The 26,012-nt window shown below is 45.1% G+C and overlaps 1 protein-coding gene across 9 annotated transcripts in view; it reads right to left on the bottom strand.

The window, feature by feature from the left end:
* ncor2 (nuclear receptor corepressor 2) overlaps positions 1 to 26,012 on the bottom strand; it is a 418,107-nt gene that overhangs the window by 390,239 nt on the left and 1,856 nt on the right. The gene's annotated exons all lie outside the window — the stretch shown is intronic.

Here is a 26,012-nt window from a genome sequence, read left to right as displayed (position 1 = left end):
AAAAGAGAAGCAGGAACTATTTGGCTGTTTGCACCTTCTCTGCCATTCATTGTGATTGTGGCTTATCATTCAACTAAATTATCTGTTCCTGCTTTCCCTACATAACTCTAATCCTCTCGCTATGAAGGCCAACATGCCATTTGCCTCCTTTCTGCCTGCTCTATTTGCATGTTTAACGTTAATGACTGGTGTACAAGACCACCCAGGTCTTGTTGTACATTCTCCTCTCTCAATTTATCACTATCCAGATAATAATCTGCCTTCCTGTTGTTGCTCATAAACTGGAGAACCTCACATTTATCACATTTTTCTTCATCTGTCATGTATTTGCCCACTAACTCCACTTGTCCAAATCACACTGAATCACCCCTGCATCCTCCTCACAGCTCAACCACCCACCCAGTTTTATTTCATCTGCAATCATGGAGATATTACATTTAGTTCTATCATCCTGTGAATAGCTGGGGCCAAGAATTGTTCCCTGCAGTACCCCACTAGTCACTGTCTGCCTTTCAGAAAAAGGCCCATTTATTCCTCCAAGCGTCCAAAAGAACTGAAGATGCTAGGAATCTGTAAAACAGAAACTACTGAAACATTTCATCAGGTCTGGTAACATCGGTGGAGAGAAATCAGAACTGATGGTCACTATAATCACTCCTTTGTCTGTCCAACTGTTTTTCTCTTTGTTTGGGCTCAATCTTCACCTATCTTTTACTCTCTCCCTCTTTCCCCCAAGTCCATCCTCTGCATAAAAATATATTGCTTTCCTAGCGATGTATCTCTCCTGAACAGTCTGGCCCTAATTCTCAGACTATGATCCCATTTATCAGCTTTCAATCCCATCAATTTCCCCAACACCATGTCTCTACTCATACTGATTTATTTCAATTCCTCCCTCTCACTACACTCAGTGTTCCTAAACATTTCTGGTATGTTATTTGCGAATGCCAAACCAAAGTAAGTATTTAGTTGGTCAGCTATTTCCTTGTTCCCCATTATAAATTCCCCTGTTTTGGCCTGTAAAGGACCTACATTTGTCTTCATTAATCTTTTTCTCTTCACTTACCTAGAGAAACTTTTACAGACAGTTTTTATGATCCTCACGAGCTTACTCTCATATTCTACTTTCCCTTTCTTAATCAATCCATTTCTTTTCTTTGCAGAATTCTAAACAGCTCCCACTCCTCAACTGTGTTGTGTGCCTCTTCCTTGAATCTAATATAATCTCTAATCTCCCTTGTAATCCATGGTTTCGTCACCTTTCCTGTTATCCTTTTATGTCAGACAGGAATAAACAATTGTTGCAGTTCACCCATGTGCTCTTTGAATGTTTGCCATCGCCTTTTCACCAACATCCCTTTAAGGAACTTTCCCTAATTTATCCTAGCCAACTTGTGCCTCACATCATCACAGTTTTCTCTATTTAGATTCAGGAACCTAGTCTGAGAATCAACACTATCCCTCTCCATTGTGATGAAGAATTCAATCACATTCTGGTTGCTCATCCAAAGGGTTTTACACAACTTGACTACCAATTATTCCTTTCTGATTACACAGTCCCAGTCTAAGTTGGCCTGTTCTCCAGTTGGTTACTGCACGTATCAGTCCAGAAAACTATCCCATGTACTCTCCCGGAATTCCTCCTCTGTGGGATTGTTACTCATTTCATTTGCCTAATCTATATGCCGACTAAAGTCACTCGATTACAGATGTTCTTTTGTTGCATGCTTCTAATTTCCTATTCACTGTCTTTGTCAACATTTCCAAGAGTTTGGGGTTTATATATAATCTCTACTTACGTTTATTGCCCCTTGGTGTTTCTCATACAGATTTCACATCATCGGAGCTCATGTCTGTCCTCACTATTGCATCAATTTCCTCTTCAACCAGTAACAGAACTCCAGCACCACCTTTTCCTTTTTATCCACCCTTCTAAATACTGAATATCCCTTGATGCCCAGTTCCCATCCCCAGTCACCTTGCAGCCATGTCTCCATAATCCTGACTATATCATACTTGTTTTTATCTGTGTGTACAATTAATTCATCCACCTTGTAGCAACTGCTCCATACATTAAGGCACAAAACCTTAAGGCTGGTCTTTTTAATATTATTTGTCCGCTTCATATTACTTTTCAACATCACCCTGTTTGATTTTGGCATTTGCTTTCTCTACTTGTCACTTTCTTATTCCCACTTTGTTTTTTGTTCATAACCTTGATTCCCCTTCCTCTGACACATTGCATAGGTTCCCATTTTAGTTTAAACCCTCCCCAACCACTCTAACATATACTCCCCATAGGACACCCAGATGTAATGCATCCAATCCGTACTGGACCCACTTCCCCCCAGTCAGACCCTAATGCCTTAGGAATCTCAATCCTTCATTCCCCTCACACCAGCGACATGTCTACCTGATATATCCTGCTATTGCTACTCTGAGTAACACATGGCGCTGGTAGAAATCCCGAGATCACTACATTTCAGCTCCTACTTGACAACTTACTTCCTAACTCACTTTGTTCTGCTTTTAAGACTTCATCCCTTTTTTTTAAACTATGTCATTGGTACCATTGTATACCATGCCTACTGGCTGTTCACCCTCCCCTTTCAGGATGTGCTGTAGCTGATCTGAAACATCCTTGACTCTAGCACAAGGGAGGTAACATACATCCTGAGGTCTCACTTGTCGTCACAGAAACACCAATTATTCCCCTTTCAACTGAATCCCCTAAAACCATCACATTCCCACGCTTGGATTCTTTGAATATTTTTAAATACAAAGATAGATTGATTCTTGTTGGACAACACAAGATTACCAAGGATAAATAGAAATGTGAAATTTAAAACAAATAGATCAGCTACAATCTTACTGAGTGAGTGAGCAGGTTCAAGAGGCTCTACAGCCAACTCTGCTCCTGATTCCTATGTCTTTACATGCTCTTCCCAAAACATGATGGATATGGCCAAGTTAGGGTTACTTCGGGTCAAAAAGGGTCTGGTTCAGGCAGTGACACTCTTTGGTAAATTCTTCTCTTCATTAATATCATGGAGTAGCACAGGGATCAATGTAGGCCCCTCAACTCTTCATATTCCGTATCAATGATTTGGACAACGCACCAAATGAACGAGCCTAAATGTGCCAATGACACAAAGATGAACAGGAAAGTAACCTGTCAAGAGGATGCAGTCGGCAAAGGGATATAGAAAATAAGTAAGTGGGCAGTTGGACTATGAGTAAATTTGAACTTGTCCATTTTGTCAGGAAGAAAAATACTACCTTAATTATGCAGAAAGAGATTGCAGAATCTGGTGGTACTGAGGGATCTGGGTGACTTGTTATGTGAATCACAAAACGTCAACCTGTAGGGGAGAGGTGATGGCCAAGTGCCATTATCACTAAACTATTAATCCAGGAAACTGAAGGAATTTTTGAGGCAGCAGCACTACTGATTGAGGTGATCGGGTCCAAATTAGCATAGCTGCTAGACTGGGACTGTGGCAGGTGGTGAGGGAACCAACAAGAGAAAAAACACTGCAGCTGCTGCACCTGAGGGAGTGTGTGTAACAACAGCAACCTGACTGCAGAGAACACAACACAGAGTTCACCAAACCTGTATCCTCAGTGCACTCCTATACAGTGCTGAGACCTGGACAGTATCCGCTCAGCAGGACAAAAGACCAAACAGCTTTCACCTTCACTACTTCTGACGTATCTGCGGCCTTACTTGACAGGACAAGGTCACTAACTCACAGGGTCCTGGATCATGATAATTCCATCAGCGCACATTCATTGTTAAACCAGTACTGGCTCGAGCCTGATCTTAGGAGGAATGGCAGGTATTTAGCCAAAAGCCTTCTGTATGGGGGACTGGCCTCAGGGTCACCACCTCCTTCACCCCCATATCCCTACCACAGGGACTGACAGCCATGACCTCTGGAAGCCAACTGTTTGGAAATGGTTTGGAGGAAATTAGGAGAAATGGAGAGCTCAGCTGGCCAAGAGGGGGACTCAGAGAAAACAGAGGCCAGTGCATCCTGCACCTTCTCCACTCTAATATTGTCCACTGCAGTAAATGCGGCAGCAAGAGTTCTGCAGAGTGGGACACCAATTAGATTAGATTAGATTACATTACAGTGTGGAAACAGGCCCTTCGGCCCAACAAGTCCACACCGACCCGCCGAAGCGAAACCCACCCATACCCCTACATTTACCCCTTACCTAACACTACGGGCAATTTAGCATGGCCAATTCACCTGACCTGCACATCTTTGGACTGTGGGAGGAAACCGGAGCACCCGGAGGAAACCCACGCAGACACGGGGAGAACGTGCAAACTCCACACAGTCAGTCGCCTGAGGCGGGAATTGAACCCAGGTCTCCGGCGCTGTGAGGCAGCAGTGCTAACCACTGTGCCACCGTGCCGCCCAAGTGATGTCTAGTACAGAGCAGACCACCACGGGGCAAACCAGCAGCTTACAAAATTCAACCAGATTCAAGCTATAGAGAGTACACCGTGTGATATTACACCTTGTTAGCAGTTGTCAGTTTGTGCACAGCAAATTATCACAAAGAGCAAAACATTAAATGACCAGTTCATTGAATTCTTCGAGGAGAAAGTGAGGTCTGCAGATGCTGGAGATCAGAGCTGAAAATGTGTTGCTGGAACAGCGCAGCAGGTCATGCAGCATCCAAGGAACAGGAGAATCGACATTTCCCGAAACGTCGATTCTCCTGTTCCCTGGATGCTGCCTGACCTGCTGCGCTGTTCCAGCAACACATTTTCAGTTCATGGAATTGTTAATTGAGTGGTAATTATTAGTCTGGAGAAAATGTGTCCTGAAATTTTCAAATAGCAACCAGCTGAGGGGATGGACAGGGCCTTGTATCACCAACAGCAACTCTGTCAAGCGCAGACCGGTACAAAGATTGCCAGCCTCAGAAATATGTTCAAAACTCTGGAGGGGACCTGAACCCACTCGATGGACCTCCAACTGGAGAATACCACCAACCAACTCCCCACTGCTGAGGAAGCATCAGGGCCTGAAGGTATCAGCCTCTCTCCAAAGAAACATTTCTGTTTCCTCCAGAGCCAGTGGGAGGAGGAAGAGCACACAAACTCATTGAGATTGAGAGGATCAGCCCCCGTGAAGTCTGGCATTTCCCTTTCTGACTGACTGTTACTGTCAATCTGACCACAGTCGTGTTCTGTTAAGTTGGTCAAAGGAAGTGAAGAGCAACTTCATTCACCACCATCATCATCAGGAAACAGACTCCTGCCATTCACTAACAGCAGAGCCACCAATACATGGTGTCTCCCCTGTACCATCACCTCTGACACTGCACCATTTGACATCTCCCTGCAATTCGAGCAACTGTCAACAACTCCCTCCAAGAACCCACATGGGTTTAAGTCAATACTTCTTTAAATCCATACATTCTTTCCTAAATGCATCAGAACACTGAATAAGCAGCACAATTATTTTGTATGTTCTTGGTTCTTCTCGGGAAGCAAATGGTGGGTCTGACAGACATTTAAAGCAGAGATAAAAGTGGTCAGATGGTGGAATTTGGGATGACAGCTTCACAGAACAGAAGCGTTATGTGACATTGGAGTAAATTCAAAAGGGATTCAATAGGCTTGGCGGGGCTGGAAGGTTGGAGAAGGTTACAGCAATGAGCGTGTTAAGGACAGAACGGGATTGAAGGAGGAAAGTATTTGTAATGAGTGTTAAAGCACAGTGTGTGTAGGACAAGGTTTGAGAACCATCAGCTTTCAATATTAACATTGAAATACGTGCAGCCAAACTTCACGGCAAATTATTGAAAGCATAAGCCCTGTTGAAAGCATTATTCTCACTTTCTAGGCATTATTGTCAAGTGCACTCTAACGTGTTTATTTGGAGAAGACCATAATAATCTGCCTCCTGACTCCCCTGAGCTTAAACCAAGGACCACCCACCACTCATGAAAAGTTTTCCCCATCCTCTAAGGAGGAAGGTCACAAAACCAGCTGGGGTGGAGTTAAGGAGAGAATTCCAGATCTCCTTTTCTCTTTATATGGACATGGGCTTCCCCACATTACCCTATATGTGGCCGAGCTCCAATCCACAGGATTTACCACTCTCCCCTGCTCTGGCAACAGTTTCTCTCCAGTTCACTCCAATCAAATCCAGTTATTATCTAAAATCCTTTGATTCCATCACATCTTAATCACCTTGAGACAAGATCACATTCTAGGGAAGTACATGTTAAAGTCCCGCCTGTTCCAGACTTGTGACAAAACACCTCTGAACAGCCTGATTCAAAATATCTAATTTCTAAATTAACCCTTTTAGCCTCACTGTGCATTTAAGCTAATCCCAGAACTGAACAGCTACTTTAAATTGGTTTGCACAGAGTTCTGAATAATTCACAAAAATGCCACCCCTTTTGTAACCCAGTCCCTTCGTAACTCAGTCCATTGCGATACACAGGAATCACAGACCACTCATCCCAGACTATGCTATACAGGTCTTCTCTCAGCATTCCCAGATCTCACCCAATCAGCTTTGCTTTCTTTTACTTTTTGCTCGAAATGTTATTCGCACTGTGAGATTTTACTGATTCAATGATCTTGCTGTCCCGGCCCACCCCTCCTCGTACTGTCCCGGCCCATCCCTCCTCGTACTGTCCCGGCCCACCCCTCCTCGTACTGTCCCGGCCCATCCCTCCTCGTACTGTCCCGGCCCATCCCTCCTCGTACTGTCCCGGCCCATCCCTCCTCGTACTGTCCCGGCCCATCCCTCCTCGTACTGTCCCGGCCCACCCCTCCTCGTACTGTCCCGGCCCATCCCTCCTCGTACTGTCCCGGCCCACCCCTCCTCGTACTGTCCCGGCCCATCCCTCCTCGTACTGTCCCGGCCCATCCCTCCTCGTACTGTCCCGGCCCACCCCTCCTCGTACTGTCCCGGCCCACCCCTCCTCGTACTGTCCCGGCCCACCCCTCCTCGTACTGTCCCGGCCCACCCCTCCTCGTACTGTCCCGGCCCACCCCTCCTCGTACTGTCCCGGCCCATCCCTCCTCGTACTGTCCCGGCCCATCCCTCCTCGTACTGTCCCGGCCCATCCCTCCTCGTACTGTCCCGGCCCATCCCTCCTCGTACTGTCCCGGCCCATCCCTCCTCGTGCTGTCCCGGCCCATCCCTCCTCGTGCTGTCCCGGCCCATCCATCCTCGTACTGTCCCGGCCCATCCCTCCCCGTGCTGTCCCGGCCCATCCCTCCCTGTGCTGTCCCAGTCTATCCCACACCCCATCCCTCCCCGTGCTGTCCCGGCCTATCCCACACCCCATCCCACCTCAGGCGACTGTCTGTGTGGAGTTTGCACATTCTCCCCATGGCTGCGTGGGTTTCCTTCGGGTGCTCCGGTTTCCTCCCACAGTCCAAAAATGTGCAGGTTAGGTGAATTGGCCATGCTAAATTGCCTGTAGTGTTAGGTAAGGGGTAAATGTAGGGGAATGGGCATATGGGTGGGTGCGCTTCGGCAGGTCGGTGTGGACTTGTTGGACAGAAGGGCCTGTTTCCACACTGTAAGTAATCTGTAAGTAATCTGTTAATCTGTAAACATCCCTCCACGTGCTGTCCTGTGACTACAGGCTGCATCAGTTTTGTCAGATTCCTGTCAACAACCATACAAGAACAGGAACGTCTTCAAAACAGCCAGCCATCAGCAACTATGTCACCAGTCACATGCTCAGAAACACTGAAAGGTCACTGACTGGGGTAACTCACTAACTTGGTCACTGTAATCAGGTTTGGAAACAAAGGGAGATCGAACATCTTGGCAATCATTAGCCTGGAACACAGAAAAGGTTAAACAGTGAGGAACCTCCTGCCTCTCACCGTTGCACAGTTTACAACACCAGGATTGTATTCAGTTTCAAACCTCTGTTCTTGCAACTTGCAACATCTGAAAGTACAGATTTAAATTGTCATGACAAAGCACGAATCAGATACAGGCAGCTTGTCAATGCACACACTGAAATTGGGAAGGGTCACTATTAAATTCAAATCCATGTTGAAACCACAACATAATCTATTCTCACTGATATGAGCCTCTGCTCCATCAGTACTTCCAGAGAGATAGTGAAAGAGAGAGAGAGAGAGAGAGAGAGAGAGAGCCAATCACCCTGCCATTACTGAAATATTAAAGTGACTATATTTAGTAGAAGTGGAATTATCACTGGAAGAGTTGCCTGAAGCTCTTAGTTTCATATTCAATCATTTTCTGCCAGACAATCCATTTCAGCTCCCCAGTGACAGAGAAGCTCATCTTTGATCACGTTGGAATGTCAGTTACCATTCAGATTTATACTCCCATGCTCTGATCCAACTTTTCTGTTACCACCCCATCCACAGCAAATGGTCTCCTCCAGTAAGTCTTTGGTAATCCGTGAGTTCACTTAGAACTTCCTTTGCAAAATCTCAACCATCTAGTCTAACCCAACATTGCCAAATTTCCATAGCTACATATGTCTCAACTGCACCTTCATCCTCAGTGCCAATCTGCCAGTGGCCAATAAAACCAATTCTCTCTGTCACTCTCTCTCTCCCTTCCGGTCCATTCTACTCCCCTCCTCCCAGTACAGCACTCATCTCTACTCCTATTATAGTTCAAGGGAATGAATATAGCAAACCATATTGCCTGGATTGGGGGGCAGCCCCAGCAAAACTCGAGAAGCATGACACCACCCAGGACACAGCAGCCCACTTGATTGGCACCACATCCACAAGCATTCACTCCTACCACCTCAAACGCTAAGTATACACTACTGCCACTATCTACAAGATTCAATGCAGAAATTCACCAAAGATCCTCAGACAGCATCTTCCAAACCCACAACCACTTCCATTTAGAAGGACAAAGACAGCAGATCACAGAAATCACAGAATTCCTAGTGTGGAAGCAGACCATTCAGCCCATTGAGAGCATCCCAACCTATCCCTATAACCTGCATTGCCATGACTAATCCATGTAATGTGCACACCTTTGGATTGTGGGAGGAAACCTGAGCACCCGGAGGAAACCCACGCAGACACAAGAAGAATGTGCAAACTCCACACAGACAATCACCCAAGGATGGAATTGCACCTGGGTCCCTGGTGCTAACCAATGAGCTACCACGTCACCTAACAAAGGAACACCTCTCATTCTGCCCTCCCTACTGGCATTGTGGATCAACCCACAGCAGGTGGACTGCAATGGTTTAAGAAGACAATTCACCACCACCTTCCCCAGGTCAACTAGAAACAGGCAATAAATGCGAGCCCAGCCAGCGATGCCCACATTCCGCAAAATGAATTTAAAACAAAAAGATCATATCTGGTTCAGTCAGACCTGGCTGGGCTACAGAAAACAACAGGATGCTACTCTGACCAGCTAAAACTGCTTGTTACTCAAGGATCATTCGAGGATATAAAGATAACCCACAAAATAATCTTTCAAAGGTAATTGGATAAGCACTTTGTGTGTCAGGGACATTCAGGGACTAATGTACGTTGTAGTGTATCTTTAGAGGTACAGACTTGATGAGCTGAAGGGTTTCTGCTGTACTGTATGGTTCCATGATTCTATGAACCCTATAAATAACAAAGAACAACACAGCACAGGAACAGGCCCTTTGGCCCACCAAGCCTGCACCAATACATTTTTCCCTTCCACACTAAAACACAGTCTTCACTTAAAAGATCTGTATCCCTCTATTCCCTCCCTATTAATGTATTTGACCACGTGTTTCTTGAATGCTGCTATTGCATTTTCCTGACCACCTCCTCTGGCAACACAGTCCAGGCACTCACCAACCTCGCACATCTCTTTTAACTCCCCAGCTCCACGCCCCCACCCCCTGCACCTTGAATCTGTATCCCCTAGTAACTAACCCATCTACCCTGGGTAAAAGCCTCATACATTCCACTCTGACCGTGCCATAAACTTCTATCAGTTCACGCCTCAATGTCCTGCATTCAGGTGAAAACAAACCCAGTCTATCCAATCTTTCATCATAGCTATGATGCCCCATACCAGGCAACATCCTGGTAAACATCTTCTGTATCCTCTCCAAAGTATCCATATTCTTCTGGTAATGTGGTGACCAGAACTGTACGCAATATTCCAACATACCTTCTTTTTATTGCAAACCATCTTCTTGCTGACCCCTCCTCCTTCATTTCCAGTGAACTGCAAGCAGGTCACAGTATTCCTCATAACAGAAATCAGGACAGTCCAATTTGAAACCTCCCTTCAACTGGCCCCAGCAGGAAAGGTGTCCTGGATAGTCTGCCCCACTCTTGTATTTTCATCTGCACTATAACCCAACTCCCAGCCTGCTCCCCATGTTAGCGGGAGCTCGGAATGTTGCACACTTCATTACAGTTGAAGGTTGTGGGTTCATGTCCCACTCCACAGATGAGAGCATCAGGGGCCAGACTGACCCAGGAGAGTGACTGGCCCAGATGGACTCCCCACTCATGCACTCAGATCCTGTGCAGACCAGCTGGAAGGGGTTTTCTCATACATCTTTAACTTCTCCCAAATACAATCTGAAGTCCCCAGCTACTTCAAGATAACCACCATCATTCCAGTACCAAAGAAAACAAATGCAGCGAGCCTGAACAACTACTGCCCAGTGGTTCTGACCTCCACAATCGTGAAGTGCTTCTAGACATTTTTCATGGCTGACAGCAACTCGATCCATTGCAGTTTGCCTACTGGCATAAAAGGTCCATGAGAGAGGCTATTTCCCTAGCCCTACACTCATCCTGGAACAACTGGATAACAAGGACATCTGTTTATCAACTACAGCTCTGCCTTCAACACTACACTCCCAACCAAACTAATGCCCAACCTCCATGACCTTGGTCTTGACTTTGATCTCTGCAACTGGATCCCCAGCTTCCTGACCCACAGACCGCAACCAATCAGTGCCTCCTGCATGATAATCCTCAACATCGGCGCCCCACATGGATGTGTACTCAGCCCCTGTACACTTAACTGTGCGGCCAAATTTTGTCCAAACTCGGCTGACAATTTCACTGATGACACCAATATTGTAGGCTGGATGTCAAACAATGACAAAATAGAATACAGGAAAGAGTTGAATGCTTGGTGTCATGGTGCAAAGATAACAATCTCTCTCTCTAATGTCAGCAAAACTAAAGCATTGATCGTCAACTTCACAAAGAAAGGAAGAGGACACACCTTATCTACATCAATGTAACTGAGGTGGAGACAGTCGAGAGTGTCAAGTTCCTAGAAGTGACGGTAACCAACAGTCTGTACTGGACCACCCACGTAGATTCGACAGTCAAAAAGGTGCAACCATGCCTCTTCTTCCTCAGGTTATGGAACAGATAGAAAGCAATCTATCTGGATGCATCACAGCTTGGTATGGCAACTGCTCTACCCAGTACCATAAGAAACCACAGCCCAGACCATCACGCAAGCCAACCTTCCATTCATTAACTCCACCTCCATCTCTTGTTGCTGAGGAAAGGCAGCCATCATCATCAGCCTCCAATCCCAGATATAGCCTCTTCCATCAGGCTGAAGATACAAAAGCTTAAACACACATACCAACAGGTTCAAGAACAGCTTCTTCCCCACTGTATTACACTGCTGAATAGACCTCTCAATTTCAAATCAAATGATGATCTTGCTTTGTGCACCTCCTATGCAGCAGTAACCTTATATGCCTTGTTGTCTGAGCTCCCTATGATCTGTATGTCCTTATTTGCTGTGATCTGCCTGTACTACTCATAAAACAAAACTTTTCACTGTATTTACGTACATAGAACACAGAACATTACAGCGCAGTACAGGCCCTTCGACCCTCAATGTTGCGCTGACTTTTGGAACCAATTTGAAGCCCGTTTAACCTACACTATTCCATTCTCGTCCGTACTGATCAGCCATTGACCACTTAATTGCCCTTAAAGTTGGCAAGTTTACCACTGTTGCAGGCAGTGCATTCCTCGCCCCTACTACTCTCTGAGTAAAGAAACTACCTCTGACATCTGTCCTCTATTACCCCTCAATTTAAAGCTATGTTCCCTCGTGCTAGCCATCGCCATCCGAAGAAACAGGTTCTCACTGTCCAACCTATCTAACCCTCTGATTATCTTACATGTCTCAATTAAGTCCCCTCTCAAACTTCTTCTAACGAAAATTGCCTCAAGTCCCTCAGCCTTTCCTCATAAGACCTTCCCTCCATACCAGGCAACAGCCCAGTAAATCTCCTCTGAACCCTTTCCAAAGCTTTCACATCCTTCCTATAATGCGGTGACCAGATCTGTACATGATACCCTAAATGTGGCCGCACCAGAGTTTTGTAGAGCTGCAGCATGATCTCATGGTTCGGAAATTCAATTCCTCTACCAATAAAAGCTAACACACCATATGCCTTCTTAGCAACCTTATCAACCTGGGTGGAAACTTTCAGGGATCTATGTGTATGGACACTGAGATGTCTCTGCTCATCAACACTAACAAGAATCTTACCATTAGCCCAGTACTCTGTATTCCTGTTGCTCCTTCCAAAGTGAATCACCCTACACTTTTCCACATTAAACTCCATTTGCCAACTGTCAGCCCAGCTCTGCAGCTTATCTATGTCTCTTTGTAACCTCCAACTTCTTTCGTTACTATCCCCAACTCTACAGACCTTAGTGTCATCCGCAAATTTACTAACCCATCCTTCTATGCCCACATCCAGGTAATACATATAAATTGACAAACAACAGTGGACCTAAAACAGATCCTTGTGGTACTCCACTTGTAACTGAACTCAAGGATGGACATTTCCCATCAACCATCACCCTCTGTCTTCTTTCAGCTAGCCAACTTCGGATCCAAACCGCTAAATCACCCTCATTTCTATGCCTCTATATTTTATGCAATAGACTACCGTGGGGAACCTTATCAAACGTCTTACTGAAATCCATATACACCACATCAACAGCTTTACCCTCATCCACCTGTTTGGTCTCCTTCTCAAAAAGCTTTGTGAGGCATGACTTACCCTTCACAAAACCGTGTTGACTATCCCTAATTAACTTATTCTCCTCTAGATGATTATAAATCCTATCTCTTATAACCTTTTCCAACACTTTACCCACAACTGAAGTAAGGCTCACAGGTCTATAATTACCAGGTCGTCTCTACTCCCTGTTTTAAACAAGGCAACAACATTTGCTATCCTCCAGTCTTCTGGCAATACTCCTGTTGACAAGGACAACATAAAGATCAAAGCCAAAGGCTCGGCAATCTCCTCCTGGCTTCCCAGATAATCCTAGGATAAATCCCATCCAGCCCAGGGGACTTATCTATTTTTACATTTTCCAGAACTGCTAACATCTCCTCCTTAAGCACCTCAATCCCGTCTAGTCTAGCAGCCTGTATCTCAGTATTCTCCTCGACAACATTGACTTTTTCTAGTGTAAATACTGACAAAAAGTATTCATTTAGCGCTTCGTCTATCTCCTCAGACTCCATGCACAACTTCCCACTATTATGCTTGATTGGCCCCAATCTTACTCGAGTCATTCTTTTATTCCTGATATACCTATAGAAAGCCTTAGGATTTTCTTTAGTCTTATCCGTCAATGACTTCTCTTCTTAGCTCTCTCTTTAGGTCTTTCCTGGCTAACTTGTAACTCTCAAGCATCCTAACATCTTGAGCCATCACATCTCATCCTAAAATAAGCCTTCTTCGTCCTTTTGACAAGAGATTCAACTTGCTTAGTAAATCTCAGCTCCTGCACTTAACAACTTCCTCCCTGCCTGACCGGTACATACTTATCAAGAACCCACAGCAGCTGGTCCTTGAATAAGCTCCACATTTCAATTGTGCCCATCCCCTGCAGTTTTATTCCCCATCTTATGCATCCTAAATCTTGCCTAATCGCATCATAATTGCCTTTCCCCCAGCTATAACTCTTGCCTTATGGTATACACCTATCCCTTTCCATTGCTAAAGTAAACATAACCAAATTGTGGTCACTATCACCAAAGTGCGTACCTAACTCCAAATCTAACACCTAGCCGGTTTCATTATCCAGTACCAAATCCAATATGGCCTCACCCCTTGTTGGCCTGTCTACATACTGTGTCAGGAAACCTTCCTGCACACATTGGACAAAACATGACCCCATCTTGAACTATTGTATTCCCAGTCATTACATTTGGAAAGTTAAAGGCCCCCATAACAACTATCCTGTCACTCGCGCTCCTATCGAGGATCATCTTTGCTATCCTTTCCTCTACATCCCTGGAACTCTTTGGAGGACTACAGAAAACTCCTAACAAGACAACCGCTCCTTTCCTGTTTCTAACCTCAGCCCATACTACCTCAGTAGAGGAGTCCTCAAGCATCCTTTCTGCACCATGATACTGTCCTTGACTAACAGTGCCATACTTCTCCCTCTTTTACCATCTTCTCTGTTCTTACTGAAACATTTAAATACCAGAACCTGCATTCCTGTCCCTGCTCTACCCAGGTCTCTGAAATGGCCACAACATCGAAATCCCAGGTACCAACTCATACTGCAAGTTCACCCACCTTATTCCGGATGCTCCTGGCATTGAAGTAGACACACTTCAAACCAACTAGGAGAAAGTGAGGACTGCAGATGCTGGAGATCAGAACTGAAAAATGTGTTGCTGGAAAAGCGCAGCAGGTCAAGCAGCATCCAAGCAGCAGGAGAATCGACGTTTCGGGCATAAGCCCTTCCTGAAGAAGGGATTTTGCCCGAAACATCGATTCTCCTGCTCCTTGGATGCTGCCTGACCTGCTGCGCTTTTCCAGCAGCACATTTTTCATACTTCAAACCAACTTCTTGCCTGCCGGTGCCTTCTTGCGACCTTGAAGCCTTAGATCTGACTTCATTACTCTTATCCTCCCATATACTCGAACTACAATTTCGGTTCCCACCCCCTGCTGAATTAGTTTAAACCCAGCCAAAGAGCATTAGCAGTTCCCTCCCAGGATATTGGTACCCCTCTGATCAGGTGAAGACCATCCTGTTTCCAAGGTCCCACCTACCCCAGAAACAGTCCCAGTTATCCAGGAATCCAAAACCCTCCCTCCTGCACCATTTCTGTAGCCATCTGTTCAACTCCTCTCTCTCTCTCTCTCTCTCTCTATTCCTTGCCTTGCTAGCATGGGCAACTAACCAGAGATAACAACTCTGTTTGTTCCAGCTCTAAGTTTCCACCCTAGCTCTCTGAACTGCTGCTTTAAATCCCCATCTCTCTTCCTACCTATGTCGCTGGTGTCTATGTGGACCATGACTTGGGGCTGCTCCTGCTCCACCTCAAGGATCCCGAAAACACGATTAGAGACATCACAAACTCTGGCACCTGGGAGTCAACACACCAACCGTGAGTCTCTCTCATTTACACAGAACCTCCTATCTGTCCCCCTAACTATGGAATAATACCACTAGGCCATCCTCTCCTAGCTTAACGTACATGTGACACGACCAGCTATCCTTAGTAGCCACACATGGGATGACAAGCAACATGAATTCGACTGGGACAACACTAATATTATAGGACAAGCCAAACAGAGAACAGCCAGGGAATTCCTAGAGGCATGGCACTCATTCACAGATTCAATCAATAAGCACATCAACCTGGACCCAATAATACCGACCACTGCAACGGACAGCTGGAACTGACAACCGGAAGCGGCAGAGACAAACCACTATAAATGCCGGAGGAAACATCACAGAAGCGCTTCGTAGGAGGCTCCCCCGCACTGAGGATGTCACCTAGACAGGGACAAAACGTCTGCAACACAAATTCCCAGCTCGACGAACAGAACCACAACAACGAGCACCCGAGCTACAAATCTTCTCACAAACTTTGAACATGTGACAACCATAAATCAAATCAAAGACCTACCAGTGCAGTGCTGAGGGTGTGCTGCATTGCTGGAGGTGCCAACTTTTCATTGTATTACAGTCGATAAAGTACTGTAGAAGTGTGAAGTATTGCTATAGCATCTGATCCTGAAACACAAGTTCATCGAGAGCGGAAAGGACCTGAGAGAGGAGGAGGAGGAGGAGGAGGAATTGGAGGTGCTTGGTGCGGAAATTTCCTGAAGAGACAGCCTCTTCCTGACATTGTTTGGAAAGAGGATTGCTTTTCTCTCCGCCCCGATCTGCATCAATGTCTAAATGAGTCTCGGCTTGGTTTGATCCTCCGGTAGTTCTGACCTTACTGGTCACATCAGACACCAAGCTCATACCAAATCAGTAAGGGCTGCAACTACTGCACACATCAGCCTGTTCCTGTGAGGAGGGGGTTTCAGGGTAGCTGTGGTAGCCCCACTAATTACCACCTTCCACTCCACAAACAACCCACTTATTCCAACTCCCTGCTTTCTGTGTGCTAAACAATTCTCAATCTATGCCAATGCATTACCAATTTCTTCACAGATGGACAGTTTACCCAGTTGTAAAGCACACCACATTCAGCATTTGTCTAAAGAGTGGGAGATGTTTATCTGCAGGAGCAAGATTTTGCATGCATCCAGGAAAATCTCCAAAACTGTGGCAGGTGTGTACACAAGCACAGAAGGTTCCAGAAAGCCTAGTATTACCTGCTTTTGTGAAATGAGCTTTGGGTGGTTTGTCTTGTATTTATAAATTTTTGTTGCATCAGCAGGAGCAGTGAGAACGAGGACCAGGGGGCTGCTGGGAAGGTAAATTAATTCTTTAATAACTTAATTCGTGAATAGGCGGAGCACACACTGAGCATGAGTGGACACAGGACTGCTGAGTAAGTCAGGTAACATACCTGGACAGTTGCTTTACCTGAAATAATACTTAGGTAGCATCACCCACTCACCAGATCCCCTGTGGCCGTTCCCCTCAATAATAAGTATACCATTTTGGATACTGTTGGGGAGGGTAACCTACTGGGGAAAGCCATAATGGCAAGGTCTCTGGCTCTGTGGCTCAGAAGGGAAAGAGGGAGAATAGAAAAGCGCTGGTGGTAGGAGACTCAATAGTTAAAGGAACGGGCATGAGATTCTGTGGTCACAAATGGGACTCCCAGAAGGTTGCCTCCCAGGTGCCAGGGTCTTGGATGTCTCTCGAGTCTACAAGATCCTGAAGGGGGAGGGGGAGCAGCCAGAAGTCTTGGTGCACATTGGCACCAATGACATAGCCAGGAAAAGGGAGGAGGATCTAAAAGGTGATTTCAGGGATTTAGGCTGGAAGGTAAAAAGCAGGACGAGCAGAGTAGTAATCTCAAGATTACTACTGGTGCCACATGCTAGTGAGGCGAGGAACAGGGAGTGAGTGCGGCTAAACACAGGGCTGGTGCAGGAGGCAGGACATCAGATACGTAGATCATTGGGATACCTTCTGAGGAAGGTAGGACCTGTACATGAAGGATGGGTTGCACTTAAACTGGAGGGGCACCAATGTCCTGGGCGGGAGATTTGCTAGGACACTTCGGGAGGGTTTAAAATAGTTTGGCAGAGGCATAGATACCAAAGCTACAGATCAGAGGAGAGGGTAGTTGTTTAATTGACAGAAATAGAATGCAAAGAGTCTGTCAGGAAGGATACACAGTTGATAGGACAAAGGGATGGGTTCAAGTGTGTCTGTTTCAATACAAGGAATGTCAGGAATAAGAGTGATGAACTTAGAGCATGGAACAGTACTTGGAACTACGATGTTGTGGCCATATGAGAGACATTGATTTCACAGGAGCAGGAATGGCTGCTGAACGTTCCAGGATTTAGATCTTTCAAAAAAAAGGGAGGAGGAGTAGCATTGTTAATGAGAGAATGCATCACAGCTGCAGAAAAGGGGGTTGTTGAGGAGGGTTTGTCTACTGAGTCAGTATGGATGAGAGTCAATAACAGGAAAGGAGCAGTGACTTTACTGGGTGTTTTTTTATAAACCAACTCCCCACACCCCACCAGCTGCAGAGAGATGTAAGAACAGATTGGACAGCAGAACTTGGAAAGGTACAGATGTAACAGAATTGTTGTTACGGGTGATTTCAACTTCCCTAATATTGATAGGAACCTCCTTTGTGCAGATGGTCTGAATGGAGCCGATTTTGTCAGGTGTCCAGGAGGGATTCCTGACTCAATATGTAGATAAGTCGACTAGGGGGATGCCATATTGGATTTGGTGCTAGGCAATGAGCCAGGCCAGGTGTCAAATCTCTTGGTGGGATAGCATTTCGCTGACAATGACGACCACTGCCTCACTTTTACCATAACCATGGAGAGGGATAGGAACAGACAGTATAGGAAGGTATTTAATTGGGGGAGGGAAATTATACTGCTATTAGACAGGAGCTGTGGAGTATACATTGGGAACAATCGTTCTAAGGGAAAGGCACAACAGAAATGTGGAGGCTGTTTAAGGAGCACTTGTTGTGAGTGTTGGATAACTTTGTCCCACTGAGACAGGAAGGGAACAGTAAGGTGTAGGAGCCTTGGATGACAACAGAAGAGGAGCTTTTCATCAAGAGGAAGAAGGAGCTTACTTAAAGTTGACGAAGCAAGAATCTGGCACACCCTTAGAGGATTACAGGGTAGCTAGGAAAGAACTCAAAAGTGGACTGAGGACAGTGAGGAGGGGGCACAAAAAAGCCTTGGTGGGAAGGATTAGGGAAAACCCAAAGGTGTTCTACAGGTATGTGAGGAATAAGAGAATGATCAGAGAGAGGGTATGGCCGATCAGGGATAGTGGAGGGAACTTGTGCCTGGAGTCTGAAGAGGAAGGGGAGGCCCTAAATGAGTTTTTTGCTTCATGAGAAAGAGGGACCTTGTTGATAGTGAGAATACCATGGACCAAGTTAATTGGCTTTTACAAAGTGATATTAAGGAAGTGGATGTGCATCAAGATAGTTTCTTTACTCAGAGAGCAGTAAGGGTATGGAATGCTTTGCCTGCAACAGTAATAGATTTGCCAACTTTAAGTGCATTTAAGTCATCATTGGACAAGTATACGGATGTACATGAAATAGTATAGGTTAGATGGGCTTCAGATTGGTATGACAGGTCGGCGCAACATCGAGGGCCGAAGGGCCTGTACTGCGCTGTAATGTTCTATGTTCTATGTACGTAGATCTCTCAAAGTTGCCACCCAAGTTGATAGAGTTGTTAAGAAGGTGTATGGTGTTTTGGCTTTCATTAAGAGGGGGATTGAGTTTAAAAGCCAGGAGGTTATGCTGCAGCTCTATAAAACCCTAGTTAGACCACACTTGGAATATTGTGTTCAGTTATGGTTACTTCATTATAGGAAAGATGTGGAAGCTTTAGAGAGGGTCCAGAGATTTACGAGGCTGCTGCCTTGATTGGAGAGCTTCTCTTATGAACAGAGGTTGAGTGGGCTCGGGCTTTTCACACTGGAGAGAAGGAGGAAGAGAGGTGTCTTGTTAGAGGTGTACAAGGCATAGATAGAGTGAATAGCCAGAGACCTTTCCCTAGGGCAGAAATGGCTGTCACGAGGGATCATAATCTTAAGGTGAATGGAGGAAGATGTCAGAGGTAGGTTCTTTAGGCAGAGAGCGGTTGGTGCGTGGAATGCACTGCTCATGGTGGTAGTAGAGTCAGAGACAGGAGGGAAATTTCAGCGACTGCTGGACAAGCACATATGCGGCAGGGGTGTGTAAGTTAGGTTGATCTTAGATTAAGATAAATGCTTGGCACAACATCATGGGCCGAAGGGCCTGTACTGTGCTGTACTGTTCAATGTTCTAAATGAGTTGTATTTCATATTCATCTGATATGTTGGAGCTGAAATTTTCAGAGGAGAAAGTGAGGTCTGCAGATGCTGGAGATCAGAGCTGAAAATGTGTTGCTGGAAAAGCGCAGCAGGTCAGGCAGCATCCAGGGAACAGGAGAATCGACGTTTCGGGCATAAGCCCTTCTTCAGGAAATTTTCAGAACACATCTGATTTCACATACATTTTAAATGTGAGAAAATATCGATATATTTGCTATTTAAAACACAATATTGCTGTATACTGTTTGTTTCAAGCACAGGAGCTCCACAGTCTCCCAAATCTCTGGGTAGCGAAGTTTGACCTGAGTCCCTATTAGATTGCCTGGGGACTGTCTGATAGTTACTGGCTATGCTCTCCCTACAAAAGGAAACATTGTCTTTGTAACCATGCTATCAAAACCTTGCAAATTTCTCAGACCCCCACCATGTTTCACTTCACCTTTTGTCACAATCTGCCCATCCTTTCCTGATGGGTTTAATTGCACACTTCTGGCGTTATTCTTAGTATTCCATTTATAATATTGACAACCAGAAGTGCTCAGAAGTGCACAGGGTGTAGTCTGAACAAAACTTGATACAGGTTTCATATAATTTCACTTCTTTTCAAAACTACTTCTCTACAATCTAAGCCAAATGCTGTGACTAGTAATCTTTTTATGGCCTTGCCTTGTTTTGCCGAAGGACCAGAGCTGCTCTCAGAACCTTAGTGTCATCAAGTACCACAATATCCTTTATTCAAAAGGGAGAGACAGAAAGCAGAAACCTACAGATCAGTTAGGTTAACATTGGTCATAAGGAAAATGTTAGAAGCGCTAATTAAAGACATTATAACACTTCAGGCACTTCAAGAAGTTCAAGGCAGTGAGGCGGGGCAGCATGGTTTTGTGACAGGGAAATCATGTTACCATTTATTGTGAGGGGAATTGAATATAAAGGTAGAGAGATTATGCATCAGTTATACAAAGCACTGGTAAGACAGTCTGGAGTACCGTGTACAGGACTGGTCTCCTTATTTAAGGAAGGTCGGAAATATATTGGATACGGTTCTGAGAAGGTTTACCAAACTAAAACCTGGAATGAGAACATTGGTTTATGAGGACTTGGGAACTTGGGGAAGTTAATTGTGATATCTTGGGAACAGGAAAAAGTGAGGACTGCAGATGCTGGACATCAGAGTGGAAAAGTATGGTGCTGGAAAAGCACAGCAGATCAGGCAGTATCAGAGGAGCAGGAGAATCAACGTTTCTGGCATAAGCTCTTCATCAGGAATGTTGCAGGGATGGTAATTTCAGAAAGGCCTTTGATAGGGTTCCACATGGGAGGCTGCTCTGGAAGGTTATATGGCATGGAATCCAGGGGGAGCTGGCAAGTTGGATACAAAACTGGCTTGATGGTAGGAAGCAGAGGATAATAGCGGAAGGATGCTCATCTGACTGCAAGCCTGTGATTAATGGAGTGCCTCAGGGGTCGGTGCTGGGCTCATTACTGTTTGTTATCTATATCAATAATTTGGATGAGAATGTACAAGGCATGGATAGTAAGTTTGCAGATGACACTAAAATAAGCGATATCGTGGATAGTGAGGAAGGCTATCAGAAATTGCAGCAGGACCATGATCAGCTGGGCTAGTGGGCCGAGAAATGGCAAATAGAGTTTAATATAGATAAGTGTGAGGTCTTGCACTTTGGAAAGTCAAATCAAAGTAGGAGTTTCATGGTGAATGGTAGGGCCTTAAGGAGTGCAGTGGAACAGAGGGATCTTAGAGTTCAGGTTCACAGTTCTCTGAAAGTGGAGTCACAGGTAGACAGGGCAGTGAAGAAGACTTTTGGGTCACTGGCCTTCATCAGTCAGAACCCTGAGTAAAGAAGTTGGGAAGTTATGTTACAGTTTTACAGGAAGTGACTAGATAGTGTAAAGGCACAGTGTGACATAAAGGATTCCATCAGGAACAACAGGAGATCAGGGACCGGGAAAGGCAGTTACAGTGACGTATTGGGAATATCACTGGACTTCCGATTCAGAGGTCCAGATGAATGCTCTGGGGATATGGGTTCAAATTCCACCCAGTGGAAAATAAAAAAGTTTGAAATGTAAAACTAGTGTCTGTGATACAGATCATGACAAATATCATCGATTCCTGTAAAATTTCACTTTTGGGGAGCAAACCTGGCCTACGTATCAGTCCAGTCCCATTGCTACTTTAGCTGACTCTGAACTGCCTTGTGAAATAGAACATAGAACAATCCAGCACAGAACAAGCCCTTCGGCCCTCGATGTTGCGCCGACCTATGAACTAATCTAAGCCATTAAGGAGAATCCAAAGGGTTTTTGCTAATATATTAAGGACAAAAGGGTAACTAGGGAGAGAATAGGGCCCCTCAAAGATCAGCAAGGTGGCCTTTGTGTGGAGCCACAGAAAATGGGAGAGATACTAAATGAATATTTTGCATCAGTATTTACTGTGAAAAAGGATATGGAAGATATAGAATGTAGGGAAATAGATGGTGACATCTTGCAAAATATCCAGACTACAGAGGAGGAAGTGCTGGATGTCTTGAAACAGTTAAAGGTGGATAAATCCCCAGGACCTGATCAGGTGTACCCGAGAACTCTGTGGGAAGCCAGAGAAGTGATTGCTGGGCCTCTTGCTGAGATATTTGTATCATCAATAGTCACAGGTGAGGTGCCCGAAGACTGGAGGTTGGCAAACGGGGTGTCACTGTTTAAGAAGAGTGGTAAAGACAAGCCAGGGAACTATAGACCGGTGAGCCTGACCTCGGTGGTGGGCTGGTTGTTGGAGGGAATCATGAGGGACAGGACATACATGTATTTGGAAAGGCAAGGACTGAATCAGGATCGTCAACATGGCTTTATGCGTGGGAAATCATGTCTCACAAACTTGATTGAGTTTTTTGAAGAAGTAACAAAGAAGATTGACGAGGGCAGAGTGGTAGATGTGATCTATATGGACTTCAATAAGGCGTTCGACAAGGTTCCCCATGGGAGACTGATTAGCAAGGTTAGATCTCATGGAATACAGGGAGAACTAGCCATTTGGATACAGAACTGGCTCAAAGGTAGAAGACAGAGGGTGGTGGGGGAGGGTTGTTTTTCAGACTGGAGGCCTGTGACCAGTGGAGTGCCACAAGGATCAGTGCTGGGCCCTCTACTTTTTGTCATTTACATAAATGATTTGGATGCGAGCATAAGAGGTACAGTTAGTAAGTTTGCAGATGACACCAAAAATGGAGATATAGTGGACAGCGGAAAGGGTTACCTCAGATTACAACAGGATCTGGACCAGATGGGCCAATGGGCTGAGAAGTGGCAGATGGAGTTTAATTCAGATAAATGCGAGGTGCTGCATTTTGGGAAAGCAAATCTTAGCAGGATTTATATACTTAATGGTAAAGTCCTAGGGAGTGTTGCTGAATAAAGAGACCTTTAGTGCAGGTTCATAGCTCCTTGAAAGTGGAGTCGCAGATAGACAGGATAGTAAAGAAGGCATTTGGTATGCTTTCCTTTATTGGTCAGAGTACTGAGTACAAGAGTTGGGAGGTCATGTTGCGGCTGTACAGGACATTAGTTAGGCCACTGTTGGAATATTGCGTGCAATTCTGGTCTCCTTCCTATCAGAAAGACATTGTGAAACTTGAAAGGGTTCAGAAAAGATTTACAAGGATGTTGCCAGGATTGGAGGATCTGAGCTCCAGGGAGAGGCTGAACAGGCTGGGGCTGTTTTCCCTGGAGCGTCGGAGGTTAACGGGTGACCTTATAGAAGTTTACAAAATTATGAAGGGCATGGATAGGATAAATAGACAAAGTCTGTTCCCTGGGGTCAGCGAGTCCAGAACTAGAGGGCATAGGTTTAGGGATAGGGGAAAGATATAAAAGAGACCTAAGGGGCAACGTTTTCACGCAGAGGGTGGTACGTGTATGGAATGAGCTGCCAGAGGATGTGGTGGAGGCTGGTACAGTTGCAACATTTAAGAGCATTTGGATGGGTATATGAATAGGAAGGGTTTGGAGGGATATGGGCAAGGTGCTGGCAGGTGGGACTAGATTGGGTTGGGATATCTGGTCGGCATGGACGGGTTGGACTGAAGGGTCTGTTTCCATGCTGTACATCTCTATGATTCTATGACTCATCCCCCTACACTATCCCACCATCATCCAAATGCTTATCCAAGGACTGTTTAAATCACCTAATGTTGCTGAACCAAATTGGCAGGCAGGGCATTCACACCCCCACCACTCTCTGAGTAAAGAATCTGCGTCTGACATCTGTCTTAAATCTATCACCCCTCAATTTGCAGCTATGCCCCCTCGTACAAGCTGATGAAATCATCCTAAGAAAAAGACTCTCACTGTCTACCCGATCTAATCCTCTGATCATCTTATATGTCTCTATTAAATCCCCTCTTAGCCTTCTTCTCTCCAATGAGAACAGACCCAAGTCCCTCAGCTTTTCCTCATAAGACCTTCGTTCCAGACCAGGCAACATCCTGGTAAATCTCCTTTGCACCTTTTCCAATGCTTCCACATCCATCCTGTAATGGGGCGACCAGAACTGCACACAATACTGCAAGTGAGGTCGCACTAGCATTTTGTATAGTTGCAGCATAACAATCACAGCTCCGGAACTCAATCCCTCTACCAATGAAACTTAACACACCGTATGTCTTCTTAACAGCACTATTAACCTGGGAGGCAACTTTTAGGATCGATGTACATGTACCAAGATCCCTCTGCGCATGCACATTACCAAGAATCTTTCCATTGACCCAGTATTCTGATTTCTTGTTATTCTTCCCAAAGTGAATCACCTCACATTTATCTGCACTGAACTCCATTTGCCATCTCTCAGCCCAATTCTGCAGTTTATCCAACTCCCCTGCAACCTGCAACATTCTTCCACAATGTCCACTACTCCACTGACTTTAGTGTCATCTGCAAACTTACTAACTCATCCACTTATGCCAGCATCCAAGTCATTTATAAAAATGACAAATAGCAGTGGTCCCAAAACAGATCCTTGTGGCACACCACTAGTAACTGGACTCCAGGCTGAATATTTTCCATCAACTACCACCCATTGCCTTCTTGCAGAAAGCCAGTTTCTAATCCAAACTGCTAAATCACCCTCAATTCCATGCCTCTGCATTTTCTCCAACAGTCTGCCATGTGGAACCTAATCAAAGGCTTTACTGAAGTCCATGTATACCACGTCAACTGCCCTACTCTCATCTACGTGCTTGGTCACCTTCTCAAAAAACTCTGAGGTTTGTGAGACCCTACTGCCCTTAACGAAACCATGTTGATTATCTGAAATCAAATTGTTGCTTGCTAGATGATTATAAATCCTATCTTTCATAATCCTTTCCAAAACCTTTTCCTACAACAGACGTAAGGCTCACTGGTCTATAATTACCTGGGGTCATCTCTGCTGCCCTTCTTGAACAAGAGCACAACATTTGCAATCCTCCAGTTCTCTGGTACTAAACCTGTAGACAATGAAGACGCAAAGATCAAGGTCAAGGGCTCCAACATCTCCTTCCTAGTCTCCCAAAGAATCCTCGGATAAATCCTGTCCAGCCCTGGGGACTTGTCTATTTTCATTCCTTCTAGAATTGATAACACCTCCTCCTTACTAACCTCAATCCTTTCATGTCTATTAGCCTGTATCTCAGAATTCTCCTCTACAATATTCTCCTTTTCTTGAGTGAAAACTGATGAAAAATGTTCATTTAGCACCTCTCTGATCTCCACAGAGTCCACACACAACTTTCCACTTCTGTCTTTGACTGGCCCTATTCCTACCCTCTTCATCCTTTGATTCCTCACATACCTATAGAAAGCTTGAGGGTTCTCCTTCATTCTACCTGCTAAAGAATGCTCATGTCCTCTCTTTGCTCTTCTTAACTCTCTCTTTAAATCCTTCCTAGCTAATCTGTAACTCTCCATCGCCTTATCTGAACCATCTCGTCTCAACTTCACAAGAGATACAATTTCTCTAGTTAACCACGGTTCCCTTACTTTATCATTTCCTCCCTGCCTGACAGGGACATACCTATCAACATATGCAATATCTGTTCCTTAAACCAGCTCCACATTTCAATTGTCCTCATTCTCTGCATTTTGCTACTCCATTCTATGCAACCTAATTCTTGTCTAATCGCATTATATTTGCCCTTCCCCCATCAATAACTCTTGCCCT

This window comes from Chiloscyllium plagiosum, unplaced genomic scaffold, assembly GCF_037043375.1.
Source record: "Chiloscyllium plagiosum isolate Xiang-an unplaced genomic scaffold, Cpla_swu_hap1 HiC_scaffold_24, whole genome shotgun sequence".
Taxonomy (NCBI): Eukaryota; Metazoa; Chordata; class Chondrichthyes; order Orectolobiformes; family Hemiscylliidae; genus Chiloscyllium; species Chiloscyllium plagiosum.
The sequence above is the reverse complement of the archived record's forward strand: the minus strand, read 5'-3'. Positions and strand labels throughout refer to the sequence as shown.